This window comes from Sceloporus undulatus, chromosome 4 (genome assembly GCF_019175285.1).
Source record: "Sceloporus undulatus isolate JIND9_A2432 ecotype Alabama chromosome 4, SceUnd_v1.1, whole genome shotgun sequence".
Lineage (NCBI taxonomy): Eukaryota > Metazoa > Chordata > Lepidosauria > Squamata > Phrynosomatidae > Sceloporus > Sceloporus undulatus.
In genome coordinates this window covers 165,107,692-165,127,992 of record NC_056525.1, presented here as the reverse complement: position 1 = coordinate 165,127,992, position 20,301 = coordinate 165,107,692, and positions in this window count along the sequence as shown.

Genomic DNA, 20,301 nt, shown 5'->3' with positions numbered 1-20,301 from the left:
AACCCACAGAGAGGAAATGCATGAAAAGGGAAAGTGTGTGAAGGATGTTGTTGGCCTGGAAGGAGTTTCTGACTTACGCGAATCTTTCAAGGAGATTTCTTAGCAAGATTTCTTCAGATTATTATTATTATTATTATTATTATTATTTTATTTTCTTATATCCCGCCTTTCTCCCAATATGGGGACTCAAGGCGGTGAACAAGCATAAAACAATACAATTTAAAAACAGTACAAAATAATAAAATACACAAATATACAATTAAACAGTTTTAAAAACACTTATAAATTAAAATATAATATATTAGTGTTATAATATAGTAGTGCTTTATATATAGATATAGAAAGAGAGAGAGAGAGAGTCTCAGTCCTGGGAAAAAGAGCAGGATACAAATAAATATAATAAATAATATATTTATATTAGTAGTATAGTAGAGTAGTGTTATATTAGTGCTATAGTATAGTATAGTAGTGTTACATTTATAGTAGTGGTATAGTATAGTAGCGTTACATTTATATTAGTTTTATAGTATAGTATAGTAGCGTTATACTTATATCTTTCCCCCAAAAATTAGGACTCAAAACAGCTTACAATACAAAAGCTCAGCGCAATTAAAAACATACAGAAGTGACCATTAAAATAGAATTAAACTATTACAATATTAAAACTGATCACTTGGTTTATATACTATATATACACACACACATATAATGTAATTTTTAAAAATAACAGCGCTTAAAAGCTTTAAAAAGCTTTAAAACGATAGTACAACACCCTGAAGACATTCTTTGCCTTCCTCTGAGGCTGAGGGAGAGTGACCTGAGCAAGGTCACCCAGGGGCTTCTGTGGCTGAGCGGGGATTCGAACCCTGGGCTCCCAGTGTCTTTGTCCAACACTCAAACCAGAATAGGTTGGAGGAAGAAAATATCAATGGAGATGTTTTCAAAGAAATAGCTGCCTTGGTTTATTGTTGCATAAGAAAGAAAAAAGGGGAGGGTTCTAGCAGCACTTTAAAGACAGTGGAGAAACTGGAGCCATGTCTCCAAAGGAGGAGGACCAAAATGACAAAGGGTCTGGAAACCATGCCCTATGAGGAACGCCTTAGGGAGCTGGGGATGTTTAGCCTGGAGAAGAGAAGGTTAAGAGGTGATATGATCGCCCTGTTTAAATATTTGAAGGGATGTCATATTGAGCAAGCTTGTTTTCTGCTGCTCCAGAGAACAGGACCTGGACCAAAGGATGCAAGCTGCAGGAAAAGAGATTCCACCCCAACATTAGGAGAAACTTCTAAGGGCTGTTCGGCAGTGGAACAAACTCCCTTGGAGTGTAGTGGAGTCTCCCTCCTTGGAGGTCTTCAAACAGAGGCTGGATGGCCATCTGTTGGGGATGCTTTGATTGAGAGTTCCTGCATGGCAAGGATTTGGACTGGACAGTCTTTGTGGTCTCTTCCAACTCTATAATTCTATGACTTTTTATATTTTAGCATCGCCGTAGCCTGTATTTCAGAGGAAGGAACCTGCAAAACCACTTCTGACTCTTCCTTGTGTAAGAAAACCCTATGTGAAATTCATGTTGTTGATATTTTTGTGTGCCTTCAAGTCAGTTCTGACTTATGGCGAACCCACCATGAGGTTTTCTTGACATGATTTAGAATGGAATAGAATAGAATAGAATAGAAATTTTATTTTTACCCCACCTCTTCAGCAAGATCGAGACGGCTTACAGCACAGTAGAATACAACATTAAAATACAACGATAAACTCGTTATCCCCTCCCTCCCAATTAACAACATTATATATAGCAAATAATAAATAATAAAATATTGTCTAAATTCAAATAGTCAGTCAACAACAGAGAGATGGACATCCTGGGGTATCCATGTTAATAGGCAACCAGTGAGTTACTCTGATTTGTTTACGTGAGATTTGCCTTTGCCTTCCCCTGAGGCTGCTCCTTCAGTGGGAGCACCCTACCCAGGACAGATCACTTGTCCAATTCCAAAACACGAATATCTGCAATCCACAGAGCCTTTGTCTTATCGTTGTTTAGCTTCAGTTTATTGGCCCTCATGCAGGCCAGCCATTCAGCATCTAGGCACTGCGGCTGATTCCAATGACAAGAACAACATACTGATGGCACCTCACTGCAGAATGTTTTATGATCTACCCCAGTATCTTCATATAGATGTTGAACAGCATAGGGGACGTGATGAGACTCTGTGGCACCCTACAGCTTAATGACCATGGGGCTGAACAGGAATCTCCTAATGCTACTCTGAAGCTGATCCTGCAGATAGGAGCAGAACCAGTGGCAAACACTCTTTCTCCCTTCTAGCAGAGCTGGTACAGTAAGATAATATGATCAATGGTAGCTACTGGAAAGATCAACTGGGGCTCCCGAACAGACAGGCCAAAATAAAGCTGCTTCGGGTCACTTTGGAGGTACGCTGTTTAAATGACACATACATTTTAAGAGGCCAGAAGCTGCACCAAAGCTGCAGTCCAGTCCTTAAGACTGGAGCGTGGCTTTGGCGCAGCTTCCAGCCTTTTGGGACGCATGCAGCATTTAAACAGTATACCTCCAAAATGACCTGAGGTAGATTTATTTTGGCCTGTCTGTTCAGGTCCAGAGTAACAGTTTCCCCACCTTTCACCAGGAATAAGTTGCCATTCAGAGTGACAATTTGATGTTGTGCCTTAGCCTGAAACCAGAGTGAAATGGGTCCAGAATCTGTTCCTTCCAAGAACATCTGAAGTTGTCCAGCCATCACATGCTCACCTTGCCCCAAAACAGGATATAACCAATGGGATGATAGTTGTCACATGTTTGAAGTTCAGAGAGGTCTTCTTCAGGAAAGGGTGTCTCACTGCTATGTCCACAGCAGCAATCATCTCCCCTGATACTATCTTCTGGACTCACCTGAGTAGTTCACTTTTGCTAGATTTCATTAGCCAAGCTGGGCAAGGGTCAGGCTTACATGCGGAGAGATGGACAAATTCAAGCATATTGTCCACATCATCAGGTTGCCACAACCAATACTGATTGCAAGAAACCTAACCAGATGACACACTAGACACACCCTAAGACTCTGTGATAACCTTGGTATCAAGTTCTGATTGAATATGAGCTACTTACACCTTGAAGTGCCTTGCAAATCTGTTTTAGGAGGCAACAAAGGCTCCACTACTGGTTTCTCTGAGCCTGGTCACAAGAGGCTTCTCACTACTCTCAATAATTTCTGAACAGTATGATGAGGATGAAATAATGGAGGCATGGTATGACTTCTTTTTTCGACAACCTTACATATTCGACATGACAAAGTTTTAGTTTACTTTCGTCATACTCCATGACCTACATCTTCCGTGATTTAGTTATTTTTCAGCCTGTTCCATTCTTTTGTATATCAAGGTGAATTATGGGCTTCATAGCACTGGATATAGCACTTAGGAGTGACTGCATCATAAAGCATAGTGAAATGCATTTTATCCTGTGTATACAAAATTTGTAAAATTTTGTTTTGCACCCTGAGCTGATATCTTGTTCCATATATATTTCATGAAGCGCAGAATATTTTTGGCTCCTGATAGCTCAGGCCCTTGAAATTCACTGGTTTTTTCTTTCTTTCAAATATCTCAAATTACTTTTATATGGGGGGAAATTACTGCTCTGAATCGAAGCCGAAAGTTCCTGTTAGTGTTCCAAGAACACTTATGGTTTAGTCTAGACGTATTCAAGATGCTTGTCCACCTCCCTCAGTGATAATTGGTTATTGGCAAGACTGTATCTGACTTCCTATGCAAAGCTTGTGGATAAGGTCACTTTTGAAAGGGAAGCCTTCATTTTAAAAAAAAAAAAAGCATACACAATTAAATTATTTTAATGGCCATGATACACTGAGAGAGAGCCATTTCCTCTGGGCATGTTATCTTCTGTATTTCAGAGAACAGGATTTTCTATAATTTTCAGCTCCTTACATAAGTGTTGTTGCGTTAGACCCAGATTGCTGCTGGTTTTTTTGTGTGTGTGGGGGGGGGGGGGACTTTTCAGTTATGATCAGTATGCTGAAAACAAAAGCAGTTATTTAAAATGGGTGTGGGAGTATAAATAGTGAAGAAAAGAAAGCTGTATTTATTAGTCAACACACAAAAATAGCCTTTTTGGTTTCACATACATTATTTTATTTCAATTCTTTAATATTTTTTCCCCAATTAGAACTGTGAGAATGCACCTAATTCTGTTCTATTCCTGCCTGGCACAGAAGGCAGGCACTCCGTTGATCATTATGGAAAAGTGGTTGGGGAAAGCCCCAATATGGTACAGAACTGCTTCACAAAAATCGCATTATCAGCATGAGTGCTTCAAGGTTCTTTTGCCTGAAATTGTACTTTGCGGTTTTCTCATACATTTAGAGGTAATTGTGCTTTGGCTGCATGGATCTGCCCACATTTGCCTTGCACAAATGTCTTTTGCTTGTTCCATTACACATAGATCCTACAAGTCTGGCTTTCCAAAAACATCCTAGGTACTAAATATTTATTTAGTTCTGTGATTTATACACGTTTTGTTATATAAACTATAGCCCATGAGGAAAGGAATATACCATTGAAAAATGCTCAAGCAGCTGAAAAAGATACACTCATAATTGTGGATTGCCCTTAGACAATTAAAACATAAATCTATAGAATTAAAATACATCAATGAAATACCACTTGATATATATCTCAGCTTTGATGCCAATGGTTCAAAGTATTTTGCCAGAGTCTATATCCTGTTTGATTGGAATCCAACTTTCAAATACAGGATCCTGGGAGTTGCAGTTTAGTGAGGTACTTAGACTTATCTGCTAGAGAGCTATAGTACTGAAGTTAGGGAAACAAGCATTCTCCAGCATAGAAGTCTAAGTATCCAATCAAACTACAGATCCTAGGATTCCATAGTACCTTGTCTATGTGCCTTAAAGTTGTCTGCCAATTTATGACAACCCAATGAGTGTCATAGGGTTTTCTTAGGCAAGCAATACTTGAGGTATTTGTGCCAGTTCCGCCTGATGTTTCTTGGTGGTCTCCCATCTAAGTACTGACCTGGGCTGACCTGATTAGCTTCCAAAATCAGACAGGATCTGGAACCTTTAGGATATTTAAGACCTCCATAGTACCTTACCAAAGAAAGAGATAAGATTTGTCTCCTTAGGACTGGAGCATAGCTTTGGTGCGGCTTCCGGCCTCTTAGGATGCATGCATCGTTGAAACGGCACACTTCCAAAGTGGCCCAAAGCAACTTTATTTTGGCCTGTCTGTTCAGGCCCTTAGAAACTCAAAGCCATAGCAGTCTCTTTGTCTGAAAATGTGGAATAGTAATATACAAATAGACTGAACTTGGAACTAAGTAAAAAATTAATTGGAGGTCTATAAACGCACAATAGTTTTATGCAGAAAGGGTTAATTAAAAAGGATTTACCCACTTTACATCTCTGTAGGAGATAAAGCATGCTTGCGGTTATTTACCTGTTTGTGTATCAGAATACTAATGGTAAGTAATTAAAATGAGAAACAGTTCTTATGTTATTTTATATGAGATGATGTTACATCTGAAAGGCACTGCCATGGTTAAAAATATGATAGCAAAGTTAATACGCTTTTGAATTTCTAAAAACTATAAGAGTACTGTGGATGATTTCCAGATACTTTGCTTATTCATATCTTCTTCAGAGGTACTAACTACCGTGACAGAAAGGAAAGGAAAGTAAGGCTTTAATAGCAGGCCAAAGAGACATTTCAGTAGGTGCAGTTTTTCTCACTTTTGCCTGACAAACTGTACCAGCCAAAATGTGTTTTTTTCCTACAGTTGTTAAACATACAGAAATCTGCTTTTGCATCTGGTGACTGTGAGTGCAACACATTTTACCCTTCCAGTTTTTAGATGTGTCAGAACAGTCCCGCATAATAAAATATGGGTAATGGGAAACTATAGAATGTACACAATTTTGTAGATTCTCCAGAAATATACATTTTTCCATTATGAGCAACTTTTATTTCCAGTAACAGGTTGGTGTTGGTAAGCAGAACAAAAATAGTGCAACATTTCCATATATTTATATATATATAGTTCAATAAGTAGGGTGCAATTTATTTAAATAAAGACACATTCTTTGTACAGCAACAATGCTATATGGAATGCTTCCTTAAATTGTTACATGGTACGTGTTTCTCTGAACATTCATTCAAGCAAATGTAGCCCTTGATTAAGAATAAATAAAATGGTTACGACATAACTTTTAAATAAGAAGTTGTGAAGTTAATACCCTGGTGTTGCATAGATAAACCATGGTGTCATTCATCAGGAGCCAGGCAAAACCAGACCTTGGTTACTTTTTAAAAGTTACTTTTAAAATTACTTATTATACTATGTAAAAACTATTAAATTGAGATTATTTATTACAATGTTGAATAAGCAATTTGTTTTGTAAGTCAGTATGTAGATCATTACTTTTTCTCCACTGCGTTATTTAAAAAGAAATGGGGATAAGGGAATGACATAAAAGTTGGGAAATTCCTGTGAAAAAGAAATGTGAAACAGCCTCTCATAACATAACATAAATTACTGTAAGCAGATTCTAGCCATTACTTTGCTTTTGAAATGTAACTTTGGTACGCCCCCCATAGTCCCCCAAAATAACACATTACAAGAAACTACATCACTTCTAAATTGTTACTTCCAGGTATTGGGAAGGACCTTGATCTGAAACTTTGCAGAGCCTCTGCCGGTTTGTGTGTGAAGGAAAAATAAAACCTTACTGTTTGAATGAATGTCTTTCTGAGCTGTTGTGCTGCCAAGCCATGCTACTTTTGACAAACTTGGAAAATAAAGTGCATGTTATATCTGGTTATTTGTTCAGATTGTAATTATCAAAGATGACTAACCTATTCAAATAAATATTTAGGATGGTGACCACCACCACTGCCAATTTGTTCAAATTAATATAAAGATAGTCAGCCCTCCTCCTTTTTCTCATAGCCCTAATTCCTGAACCTAATAGTTCCAAGAAAATGAACTTCTGTACCTCCATAGCTGCACATAAGAGAATGTTTTGGCAGGTGCAGCTTCTTGTGTCTTAGTGTTACAGGGATGTGATAAGCGACTCTTGCCAAAATTCCACTCACACAGTTTGAGATCTTTTCTTTTCTGAAAAGAAAAGCCTACCATTACAGTACTTATTTGCTATCTGATTCACGGCTGCTTGCTTGAGCAATGACTTTGTTTTGGTTTATAATACATGAGAATTTGGGTGGTATGTGCTGGTTTCTTAGACAAAGTTGAGCGTGTAGATTCCTGCTTCAGTGTACTGGGTTTAACAAGAAAGCCTTACGTTCTCTAAAATGTAACCATTCTGTCCTACTTACTAGCACCATAAAGTAATGTAAGAGCAAGGTGTTGTGGATTAAATATTTATTAAACATGCCAGATTGTCCAACAAAGAAGAGCATCCTAATCTGGGTTTAGGTTATACACACACCAGGGCTCTGGAATTCACTTTCACTGAGCAAGGCCACCCCTAACATTAGGCAGCATATGCTGGCTGCACCTTTCTCCCATGTTTCTCCTGAGGCTCTGGCCTTTCCTCTCTCGTGGAGGACTGAGATGTGTGTCACACACCTTTTCTGTTTTAAGCCTTTATGTACAGTGGTGGACGCTCTCTTTGCCAATGCTGAAGTAAGATTCAGCTGCCAGTGCAGTTAGCTTCTGTACGTGGGTAAGGTAGGCTGTAGTGATCCTCTCCCTTGCATCATACACCTAAATCTCTACTCAGTTGCTGAATGATTTTGGGTCCATACTGGCATGAACCACTTTTATGAGTCCCCTCCAACATATTCAGATTTCGCAGCACTTCATTTTAGTGACATTTGGATTCAGGCGTGGCAGGAAAAGGAGGAAACTCTAACCTTTGATTCTCCAGAACCATTAGCAAATATACAATGTGTATTTTAAAAATGAATATTAAAATCATAGTTGGCCCCTAAAGATTAACAGTTTGAATGACAGCTTCACCAATATAGTTGACTGTTCATTAATGGAGATGTTTTCCACCCTTTTATCTGTAAAGGGCCTATTATTCATATGTTCTTCCAAAAGAAAATGTAAAAGAGACTATTTTTTGTAACATGCACTTGCATCACCTTTTGACATACACATTTTACCTCTTCTTAAAATAAAACTTTAGGTTATGGATAGTCAGTCATGCAACATTAAACATCTCATAATTTCCAAAATTGTCACTTGCCTATAGTTTGCAAAAACATTGAAGTGAATGATAGAACAAATGCAGGTACTGATATTGCAGATGTAGATGTGAAGCTTGGGATTAATAAATTCTTAAAAGTCAAAATAAATTATGGTAGAAGGAACAGGTGATAGATGCTTTAAATCCAGATGGTGCATCTAGTATGAAAAGGGACCTCACTTTGTCAATCTAATTATGTGAGAATTGTTAAAGCGCTACAGTGATAAATAGATTTAAACCCTGAAATAATGAGCTTTCAAGGTGAACATTGGGATAAGGAGGAAATGGAGAATATGAATACAAGCACTTGCTGCCATTATAATATTTTTCTGAAGTCTATTCTCCTTATCTTCTTATGGAAGAGCCCAGTTGTTAATTGCTCTGTCCCTGACCTAGCAAGGATCTTTTTTTTAATGCACAAAGCAGTGGTTTTTGGCATTTGACATTCCAGTATTTGGATTTTCAGAAACCTAGACCAGTTGAAAGCTGAAGTCAAAAAGATCTGGAGACTGAAACTCCAGAACTACAGAAGATACAAAGTTTCTTCTTAAGAGCACCAAGGTCTTAGCATTCTCTAAATCTAAGAATATTATATTTGAAGGCATATCTCTATATCAAGGATGGCATTCAGGTGGCACTCCAGATGTTGTTGGACTGCAAGACTGCAAGTCTAGCCCCAGCCAGCATAATCAGTGGAATGCTGGAAGTTGCTATTTAACAATATTCGGAGAGCTGCATCATTGCCCTGTATTCTTTCTTTCTTTCTTTTGAATGGTGCATAAGGCACCACCATAAAAGAGGAAATGCATAGAGGAGCCTTTGGTAGAGGGGACAGGTGCCTTTATTGGGTAGAAAAGCTCAGTCGAGGGCAGCATTCTTCTATTTGTGGAGACAAAACAAAAAACAAAACAGCTTCATTTATATACCGCTTCATACTGAACTAACAGTGTCTAAGCCATTTACAACTGTAAGCTAATTGCCCCCAATAATCTAGGTACTTATTTTAGCGACCTTGCAAGGATGCAAGCCTGAGTTGAGCTTGAGCCCCCTTAGCTGGGATTCAACTCACAAGCTTATGGTTTTGAATGAGTGGCTGCAGTACTGTACAGGCATTTAACCACTGTGCCACCAAGGCTCATAGAGACTATGCGGGATACCCAAAGTACTACTTCAGTCATGGATTTGTGAAGTGGCTTTTGCAGATAACAAAATATATATATCTGTATATTCAGAGGACAATAGCAAAAAACTGGGACTTTTTTCCCCAATTACCTTGAGGTTGCAAAGCTACAAGGAAACATATTAGGACTCTTCAGTCACTTTAGGAATTTTGCAGGTCTGAATTCTTAAAGTGACTGAAGAGTCCTAATATGTTTCCTTGTAGCTTTGCAGCCTCAAGGTAATTGGGGAAAAGTCCATCCATCTAGGATGTGGTCTTCCTCTCCTTCTTTTCCCCTCTAGCTTTCCTAGCATCATTGGCCCTTTCCAGAAGGGGCCTTTAGTATGTACTGTGTATGTACTAGGGTTGCCCGGGGGTATATCTTTCAGACGCCCCCAACTCTAAAATGTACAAAGTACGTACAAAATGGTGGTGCCCATTCTACATGGGCGCCGCCGTTTGGATGTCACAACCGCGCCGCCTCCAAACAGGGAGGCGCAGACGTGATGTCCTGGTGCTGCGGAAGGGCACCTGTGGCGCCCTTTCCGCGGCACGGGAAGGAGCTCTGAAACGGAGCTCCTTCCTTCATTTGTGTCACCAGTGCAGCCTTTACACGGCTGCGCCAGCGACACAAAAGAGAAAGGGCCCGAACTGCTGTTGGGGTTGAAGCCCCAAGGACACCCCCTTTCCCGCGGCCTGGAAAAGTGGCGGCTCGGGGCCTCAGGGCTGCTGCTGTGGCAGCTGAGACCCCGATCTGTCGGGGAAAGGGGCGGTCTGTAACGCACCATTGTCTTTCCCAGTGTTTGATGCCTTCTCATTATATAATAATAATAATAATAATTATTTATTTATTTATTTATTTATATACCGCCTTTCCAACAGATCAAGGCGGTTATCTTGGCTTCTAAGGACATCTGCAGCCTGATCTGTTTCAAGATCCATCTGCTTGTCTTTTTGGCTGTCCATGGTATCCTAAGCACTCTTCTCTAGCACCGAATTTCAAATTAGTTGATTTTCCTTCTGTCTGCCTCTTTTACTGTCCAGCTCTCATTCCATACATGGTGATGGGGAATTCTATGGCTTGGATGATTCTTTTATATACTTACATCTTGTCTTTCAGAATACACATTTATACAAAGCAGCTCACAGAAAACAGGAAGTTAGATTAATAAAATATAATATGCATATTAACTATATAATGATTCACAAGGATCCAGTTCACAAGGTGTTTGGAGCTGCCAAAAGGAAAGAATCTGAGGCCATGTTTTTTCTCCTGGCTTTCTCCCAGCTCCCTTTCTCCTGGACTCTGTACATCATTCGGTTAGCATTGTCATCTTTGCTACATTCTAAGTATTGGCTAACCACTTTCTAGGGGGCTAACTGGATGCAACATTAAATGTCTCAATAGTGCATTCTTATTCCTATCTATTCAGAAGCAAATTCCTTTGAGTTTTGTGGGGCTTACTCCCAGGAAAATGGGCACAGGAGTGAAGTGTAAAGGTGTTATTGCATTTAACATGAAATCATATCTTTGATACCACTGAGCAAATGAGCAGGGAAAGGGGACTTCAGTCCTATCTTTCTTGTGACAATCTCAATGAAAATCTCCTTCAAAACTCTGTATTTAGTGCGGAACTGATAACAAATATCTGAAACAGTCCAACTACATCTTGAAAAAATAGGTAGGGTTGGGAATCCTTTATTTATTTATTCTTTAAAATATGATTCCAGATCTCTCTCTCTCTCTCAAATGCAGATCCTTTGAAATTGAATTCCTGTAGTATGCGTCCCTGGCTGCAGACCCCATTCTTATTAATGTTTGATGGGAGGGTGACGATGAAAGAACTAGGGAAAAAAACTAAAATGCAAAGATATACGACTGAGCACAAAGGTTAGAATTGTATGAGCCATTGTATTCCCTCTTACCATTTATGGATGTGAGAGCTGGGCAGTTAAGAAAGAAAATAGGAAGAAAATCAATTCATTTGAGATGTGGTGCTGGAGAAGAGTGCTGAGGATCCCATGGACTGTCAAAAGGACAAACAAGTGGGTCCTAGAACAGATCAAGCCAGAATCTCCCTAGATACCAAGATGACAAATTAAGGCTGTCATACTTTGGTCACATCATGAGAAGACATGACTCATTGGAAAAAACAATAATGGTAGGAAAGGTAGAAGGAAGCAGAAAGAGAGGAAGGCTGCATGCTAGATGGATGGACTCTGTTAAGGAGGTCACAAGTATGAATTTGCAGGAACTGAGCAGTGCAGTGGAGGACAGGGATTCTTAGAAATGTCTCTTCCGCAGGATAACCATGGATCGAAATCGACTTCAGGGCAGTTAATATCAACAAAAGGTATGTGAAATGAAAAGTGTTCTTAAGCACTATGATTTCTTTAGTGTTCTTCTGTGGGTGCTTCTTAAGCATAGCTCAGATTAAATCAAACATTTCTATTTAGTTTTGTCCTAACAAGGAGGTCCTGGCATAGTCAATACTCCCACCTACTGGCCTCATTTAGAAAAAGACACACATGTATATTTTAAATTATCTATTCTGTTTTCCAGAATGAGTGTAATGAACATATAATATAAACAATTAAAATCCTAAAGAGTGTAGAATAGCATGTGTTTTAAAATGGATGCCCATTACAATTTTGTTACATTCGCATATGTATTTTAAAAACTAGTTTACAAAATATTTTCTCTGATACTTTTTTTTTGGCACATGTACGTGGGTGCTTTTCCAGCATTTACCAAATAATCAGTTCTTAAATCAGGAACACATTTAAATCCAGCACTTCAGTAGCATAAGGACTGCCCTCATCATTGTGCATGATGCTAACTACTGACATACTTATGAATGGATGAACATGGAAATTATAACAAGAAAAAAAAGCTGCTCAAGGACAGATCAGCATTAACTCTTTTGGCACATTTATGTTTGCATGCCTGTCCAAAAATCTAGGGTTGCATCCACACAGCAGAAATAATCCATTTACAGCTTTAATTGCCATGGTTCAATGCTATGGGGATCTTAGAATTGCACTTTGTTGTAGCACCAGAGCTCTCTGACAGAGAAGGCTAAATAGCTCACAAAACTTAAAATCCCAGAATTCCATAGCACTGAGTCGTGACAGATAAAGTGGTGTCAAACTGGATTATTTCTGCAGTGTGGATACAAACCGAGATACACTGCTGGATAAAGGTTTCAACAATTGCTGCCTCTCTGAGATGACATCTGTGCTTTAGATCTATTCTTTTAAAACTATGTTATTTTAAATCTATTCATTTAAAACCCAGTTATTGTAATTTAAAATTCTAAACCTGAGGAGTGAAAGTTGCTTTCCAGTACTGAAATGAAAATGCAGCCTTCCTTTGATATTAGCTCTCAAAAGAAAGCTTTTAAAATAAGCAGCAACATCTTTTTTTTATCTTCTGTCTTTTTCCCAAGATAGGAAATCAAGAGAATTTACAAATTATATTACTGAAATTAATATAAAATGTCAAAGAAACCACATTCTGATACATTTAAAATGGCATTTACAGCAGTATTAATGTGTTAAGATAAGTTCAAGATATAAAGGATTTGAAATGAGTGTTACAGAACACCCCATCATTCCTAGCATAAGCTTTTTTCGGGGAGCATTCTTTACATGATGTTCTGTGACTTGATTATCTTTCTTTTCTGCATCAAACCAAATTGCCAGTGGTAGGACATGATGAGAAGAAAATTGCACCATTTCAGATGTCATGGATCAGAATCCTCTTTTGAGCGGTGTGGTTTAAATGACTGAGAAGGATATCATGATGCCATTATATACTTGGGCTTTGCATATCTCTCTTTCATTCCAGTTTAAATTTTATGCAAGACCTTTCTAGGGGACTGTTCTCCCTCACCCTCTACTGAATACCAAACTACAATGATGCAGTACTTTTTTTTCCTCCTTGCAACTTCATATTCTGACTTTTAAAATGATACCATTCAGAGCTGGATGACCATTTGAAAAATTGCCGTATGCTGTCACATATAATGTGGTTTGAGCCGTGGCCACAAAGTGCTTCTGCATGATTATCTGGCCAAAACTGGGTCTTTTTGAACTTTGAGATTCATGGGCCAGGAGCCAGCTTTCAGAGGTGTGCAGTTTTTTGAAGTAGGGGATTTTGTTTGCGTGTCATTTGCTTTATTTGGAAGAGGAATTTGACATTTTTGGCTGCAAAATGTGTTGTGAGGTTTTAGAGAGTGGTGTTAATAGAATTACAAGTCTGTTTCTTTAAATGCAAACACTTTTAAAATTCAGCCGGCGCCTGCAGTTTGGTTGTAGTCTGGTGCTCTAAAACAGAGTAAATGGGAAAAATTTGGGATTGAGATATCTCACCTTCTCTTCTATCTTACCCTATTTGTCTTATCCACAAAAACCTACAGTTGGTGAGTGGGGATGTGAACATGTATGTATGTGTGGATGAAAGAGAGACAGGGAAATGGCAGGGAGGGAAAATAAGCATCCATTTCTTAGTTTGTTCATTGCTGTAGTATTGGGAACCATAATGCTGGGTTTTAAATTTCTGTCAGGTCCATGATATCGAAGGTCTGTTTCTCAGAGTGATTGAAAGCTACAGTCTATTATGAGTTTGGCTTTGAAAACATTATTTTCCATTGCTAAATTAATTGTAGACATACTGTGCATTCTTTGGATAGAGAACTATATATGTTACACAGTTTTTGCAAGGTGTCCTGAAATTTCTTCACTTCAGCATTTGCAATGCATCCCAATGGCTTTTGCACTACTGAAGTGGATGGGCTTTTTCTGCGTGCTTTTGGCATAAATCTTTTAAGTGTAATTCTCTTAATAATAATACTCAAAGTAAGTCTTGCTGTATTAAATGGAGAGAATTCAAAGATCAGTGTGCCCAGGATTACAGGCTTAGTAGATGGATCCCATCATAATTAAGAACAACTTCTTTCTGTCTGTCTATTGATTTTAAATCACGAGTGGCTGCTCCATAACTTGTGTCCCCAAACTTGAAGCTTTATCTTTCTGAATGCCGAAAACACCTTTTTGTTCAGGAATCAATGTTAGTAGTTGTAGTCAAAACAATGCAGGCTCTGTGAAATGTTAGTTTTCAATATACTGCCCCACCTTCTTTTCCTTTGGCCCTTGCTTCCTTCAAATCTGTTTTTTTCCCCCAACAGTCCACATCTGGTCCTAATCCAACTGACAGCCTTAGCCTTGCTTCTCCTACTCTTCCTTTTCTAAGCTCACAATCAATCCTTTTCTTCCTTTGCTCTTCTTACCTGGAATGACTTTTCTTTCTGCCACCCCTTTTTCTTCCTGCAGTCCTCGGTTTCCTCAACTGTCTACTAACTGTGTTTCTGCTTCCTCGGCACTTGTTCCCCCTAAGCCCACCTCACACTTCTATCTTCTTCCTTCTATGGTCCAGGCAGTGGCATCACTAGGGTTGGCATCACCTGGTGGAGTAACTCATGGTGCCACCCCCACATTGACCTCCTTCCCTACCACACCATACAGAATCCTTACTTATGTTTTTTGTACTAATGTTACTCATCTGTCGTAATTCCTATATATCACTGAATGTATTGGCAACATTACGGTTAAAGTGAAAATTTGGTAAGATGTGATTTTAAAAAAAAAAAAAGAATAATTTTTTAAATTTATTTTCTTATTTTTTATTTAAAAATAAATTTAATTTAAAAGAGGGGGGGCTTGCCATTCTCCTCCCATGGAGACTTGCATCATTCACACCATCTCTTCAGTGTTTTACAGGGACATAGAGGAACACCATTGCCTATTTCTGGCAAAGGCAGATATTTGGGGAGCAGTGGTACCACCCCTCCTTAGGGTGTCATCTGGTGCAGTCCACACACACACCCCAAGCACACCTCTAGAGATGACCCTGGTTCCAGGATATCCCTTCCCTGTCTCCTCTTCCTCTCTGACCATCAAACTTTCTTGACTGTTTTGAGGCCTCTACACATATATATGCACTATATCCTCATCACCATAACCACTAGGATACGTGGGAATTTTGTTTCACTTTCTTTTTATAAGAATTTATAACTCATAAATCATGTCTGCTTATTTAGAATAGGAAGATTTAAGATACTGGGATGTGAAACAAACCAAAACCAGTTAAGATTAATTGGCCAGGGGCTTTGAAAGCCTATAAGTCTTCAAAATATTTAAATCATATCACAGAATCATAGAGTTGGAAGAGACCACAAGGGCCACCTATGTGCTCAGCCATGTGGATTATGGTGTATTCGAGTTGCCGCCTTGCTTGTATCTTTCACATCTAAAAGACAGGAATGATCAACATGATCCTGTCCACACCAAGGATAGCCATACCCATTGAACTGGGCTGATCCAAAGGGAAAATAATTTTGCCTCCATCTGTTCTTCAAAATTTACAAAATTCACCTTGTGAAAACAACTTGAGTTATTAATTTAAAAAAAACCAAACTCCTGAATGTGGGTAAAGTGAAACAGACAGAATTCCTATCTACAATAATCATTAAATATACACCAGGGGTAAGAATCCTTTCCCTGCCCAGGTGATGTTGGACTGCAGCTTCCATTGAGTCTAAACACTTTAGCCAATATTGAGAAATGCTAGGAGTTGCAGTCCAGCAATATCTAGAGGGCTACATGATTCTCAACCTTTCTTACATTGTACTTCAGTATATGTGCTCCCAGTGTTTAATAGATCTTGCTGTTAGCCAAGAATATGTATGGTTGCCGGCTTACCACTACATAGAAGTCTTTGCTTCCTTCCAATATTCTGGTGCTTGGAGAAATACTGCAAGAGTGCCTTTTAGAAATTGTAATTGAAATAAGGTAGTATTATCTTTTTAAATTTTCACAGATGGTAATAAAAAAGCAATCACTTGGACAGAATTATAGGACTGTATTTGACTTTGAATTGGACATGGCTTGCCCGTCATTTTAAATGCCCTGAGAAAATTATTTCTAGACAGGATGTGTCATGTTTTATGCACATAGACGTCTGCAAGGACTCATTTGCCAAAGTGCCAAAGGTGTAAAAGCATTTAATGACCTCTTAAATTTTCTTTCTTGATTGTCATGGTGGAACAGCTCCAAAGGTCAGTTACTCCAACAAGCAGGTTCACTTGTATTATAAACAGTCATAGATCAGACTGAATGATAAAGCCCAATGGACTCCTGGCACATTGCTTAATGTATATATTCCAGTACTTTTTTGTTGTTATTGAGGGGGGAGTAGGGCTTTCCAGGTCATCAGCATTTATTCATGGACACAACGGATGTCGCTTTTCCTGAGTCTCATTGCAGCTTTTACAGTAGTCTTGTTTTCCCATTGTATTTGCCGTCTGGGCAGGATATGCGACCTGAGAAACATGTTTCTTGTGGAAAGGGCCTCAATTAGTTATCCAACTGACCCTTGAGATATACATTATTTGGTAAAAATAAGAGTGTTTGATGGATTGACTGCAGATATACGTTACTGCATTTCCTTTCAAGTGACATAAGAAGTTTGAGCAGTTCTATGATTTAAGCAGCCAGTGTTACTGAATTTGTGTTTGGTGGGGAAAGGGATTTTAGGTACACACACAGGTTTTTTGTATTGTTTTCAAACATGGGAAAATACATTGCTGGATCTGGCAGGTTAATTAATTCTTATGTTAAAAGATAACATCTTCAACTTTTAAAAAAAGCCATTTAAAACTTATTCTTCTATACTGTTTTAAAAGAGAAGACAGGATTTGTTCAGGGATTCAGCAAATAAGCTATAATTTGCTGTTCTTCCCCTAGGATTTTATAGTTCATTTACATTATTATTCAAATCCATTCAGCATTACTCATAAGAAAGAAAAACAGTCATCTAGTTCTTTGGATGCCTCCAGACCAGAATTCTCTCCACATTTCATTCCTTGTCAGTTTGGCCCCTTATGGTCCATCTGCAATAGTCTTCTTTGGGTTTAACCATGCATTTACCTTTTTTTTTTGCCTAGAACTGGGATTTTATTTTTTAGTACTGCTTTTGATAATCCTATGCAATTGACTTGCAACTAATTCATCGCCTGACAAATTTTATCTAGTTTGCTAAAAAGCAAGAGTTGTGAAGAAACTTGGCTCTGCACCTGTGGTATTACCAAGTTTACTTTTGCCAAAGACATTAGTGAACAAAATTAACAAATCTTCCATGTTTTCTTCCTAATTTTCCATACTTTGTATCACACATATACCAAGACAGTGAAATGAAATGCACATCCTCATCCACCCAATGTAGGGCAAATTCCAGAATTTAGAAAAGTTACTTTTTGGATGAAAACTCCCAGAATCCTCCAGCCAAAATAGTCAGTGATCCTGCTGGCTGGAGAATTCTGGAAACTGCAGTCAAAAACATATAATTTCTAAAGTTTGATAAGGGTGAGGGGCAAATGCTATAGATATATGTATGCATATCTCTTGTTAGCCTGATGCAGCTGTGTCTAAGCAAATGAGCAGAAGGATAAAAACTCGTCATTAAAAAGACTCAGAAATCAAAGAGAGTTCTACAATTCTGTCCCTACCCTTTGTACAAAAAAAAATATTTTAATGCTGGCAACAATGGCAGATTGCAAATGAAATATAGACTCTTGTCTTAATGCACACACACAAACTAGCAGTCCAGATACAGCAGTTATTCATAAACTAGAGAAGTAGTAATAATCTGGGATTTTCAATATATAGTACTTACTTGGTGAATGTAAGCCACCAAGTAAGCCACCTGTCAACCTATGACATCCTCATGAATGGCTGGTCTGTATAACCCCTGAATGTATATAAAGCTTCTTGAATGTGAATGTGATTCATTCTAACACTATATAACATACCACATAATGGTGGCCATTCTCACTGGGAGATCAGCTACATGAATTTCAAGCTTAGAAAAGATGGTGTTGGTACATGCCATGTAGCTGGAAGCACTTGTGGTTTCCCGGGCCAGTGGGATTGCCACTAGCATACCACCCACACTATTAAAGGCAAATATAAGAAAGATCTAGCAGTAATTTGACCCAATGTACCAGGGTATATGGTTGTATTTCTCTAACTCTAACCACTTCTCAGTATGTTGTACCCCCTCTATTTTAAAGCCTACAGAATGTCAGGAAAGAAAATATTCTGTGTTTAATGAAATGGAAGAGGTTGCATAGCTAAACACACATGCTGATTGCCTAAGCATGTTTTCTTCAAAATCCCTCTGGTTTCAGTCCGGCCCTCTTCCCATTAAGTGCACATAGGATTTCAGCCTCAGATATATATAGGCTGCAATCCAACACACACACTAGGATATAGATCCAACTGTCTTTTTCTGACAGAGACAGTACCAATTTGTTCTTTGTCATCCCACTTTTTCTGTGCTTTTAAAATGTCCCAGTTTCTCACTTCTCTCCAACTTTCTCCCTTTCTCTTTTGCTTACATCAGTTGCTGTAAAGTGAGATCAAAGAGCAAAAGTAGTTTGCATTGTTAACTCAGTGGAGATGGGCAGAAGAGTGAATTCTTGCCTTCCCAGTAGGCACAAGCAAAAGCAAACTCTTCCTGGCTGGTTCGTCCTTCCTCATTAATAACTTTTGACAACTTGACCATAATCTGATGTAGCTTGGCCACACACACCTTGATTTTCATCTGTGAAACACTGAAGGGTATGATGCTTGGTTTTCGATGCCAGCAGAATCAGGACTTCTCCTCCTCTTATTGCAATCCACTGAGGTGCCCAAAACATGTTTCTGAATTATACAGCCTGGTGGATCAGGTTTTAGGTAAATGGATTGCTGCTGGAAGGACAGGGTTGCCAAAATTGGCAGAAGTACACTGTCCTTATTTGAACATAGGCCTCCTTGAAATTAAAGGCACCTACATCTGAGTAAACTTGTTTAGGATTCAGCTGCAAGTACTTAAATATACAGGGACTAAAATTTTAGGAATACAAGACATTAGCATCTGGCCTTGTGATTAGTATTAATTACAATATAAAAGAATTCATCCTGCTATCCATGAAAAGTAGGCATTTTAAAAACATATATCTCGGTCCCTGGGCAGAGTGCTGGCAGGAGAAGGGAAGGCTCTGCTTGATTAAACAGCATCTGTTATGAACTGAATTTGATTTTATTACTTTCCAAAATGCTGTCCAAAATAGTGGAGATTTTTTTTTCTTTTGCAAGAGGAGACAAGTCATCAAAGTGTGTGTTTTTCCTCACCCAACTGACCCAGGCCAAAGGGAGTATGCCAAGAGAATGTATAGCCCCCAAAGTAGCTCCAGCTCACTTGGTTCAAGCTGGAGTTTTACTCCTTCCTTGGGACTATTAATTTTTCCTATTTAAATCCTCCCTCCACCCACGTTTGACTCTTTACCATAGCAGCACTTACAGTTACCACACTGGTGAATTTCTTGGCAGTGCAAGTCAACCTGTTTCCAAAGTTGTCATGATGGAAGCGCCCACGCAGGAGAAATGGGATACGATGGCCAAGAAAATAAAATAATAAAAGGATATGTTCTGTGTCTCAAGAGCCCATTATTATCCTGCCACATATTACTGAGAAACTATTATAAGATAATCCTACTCGAGAAGGCTGCTCACTATTAAGTATTATCAAAACAGTTTGTTAAATGACACACACACACACACTTTCCAAATGCTAGTAATAGCTTTAATCTTTAAAAGCATGCATGGCACACAAGTGGTTTCAGAAAATATTTTCAGAAAAATATTCCTCTAAAAATGTCCAAGCTTAATATCTTATTTATTTATTTGAAAACAAATTTGCAGGACATTGTAGATAGTGCTGTATTGTTCTGAAATTTACCACCACTTTTCCACATGAACTAT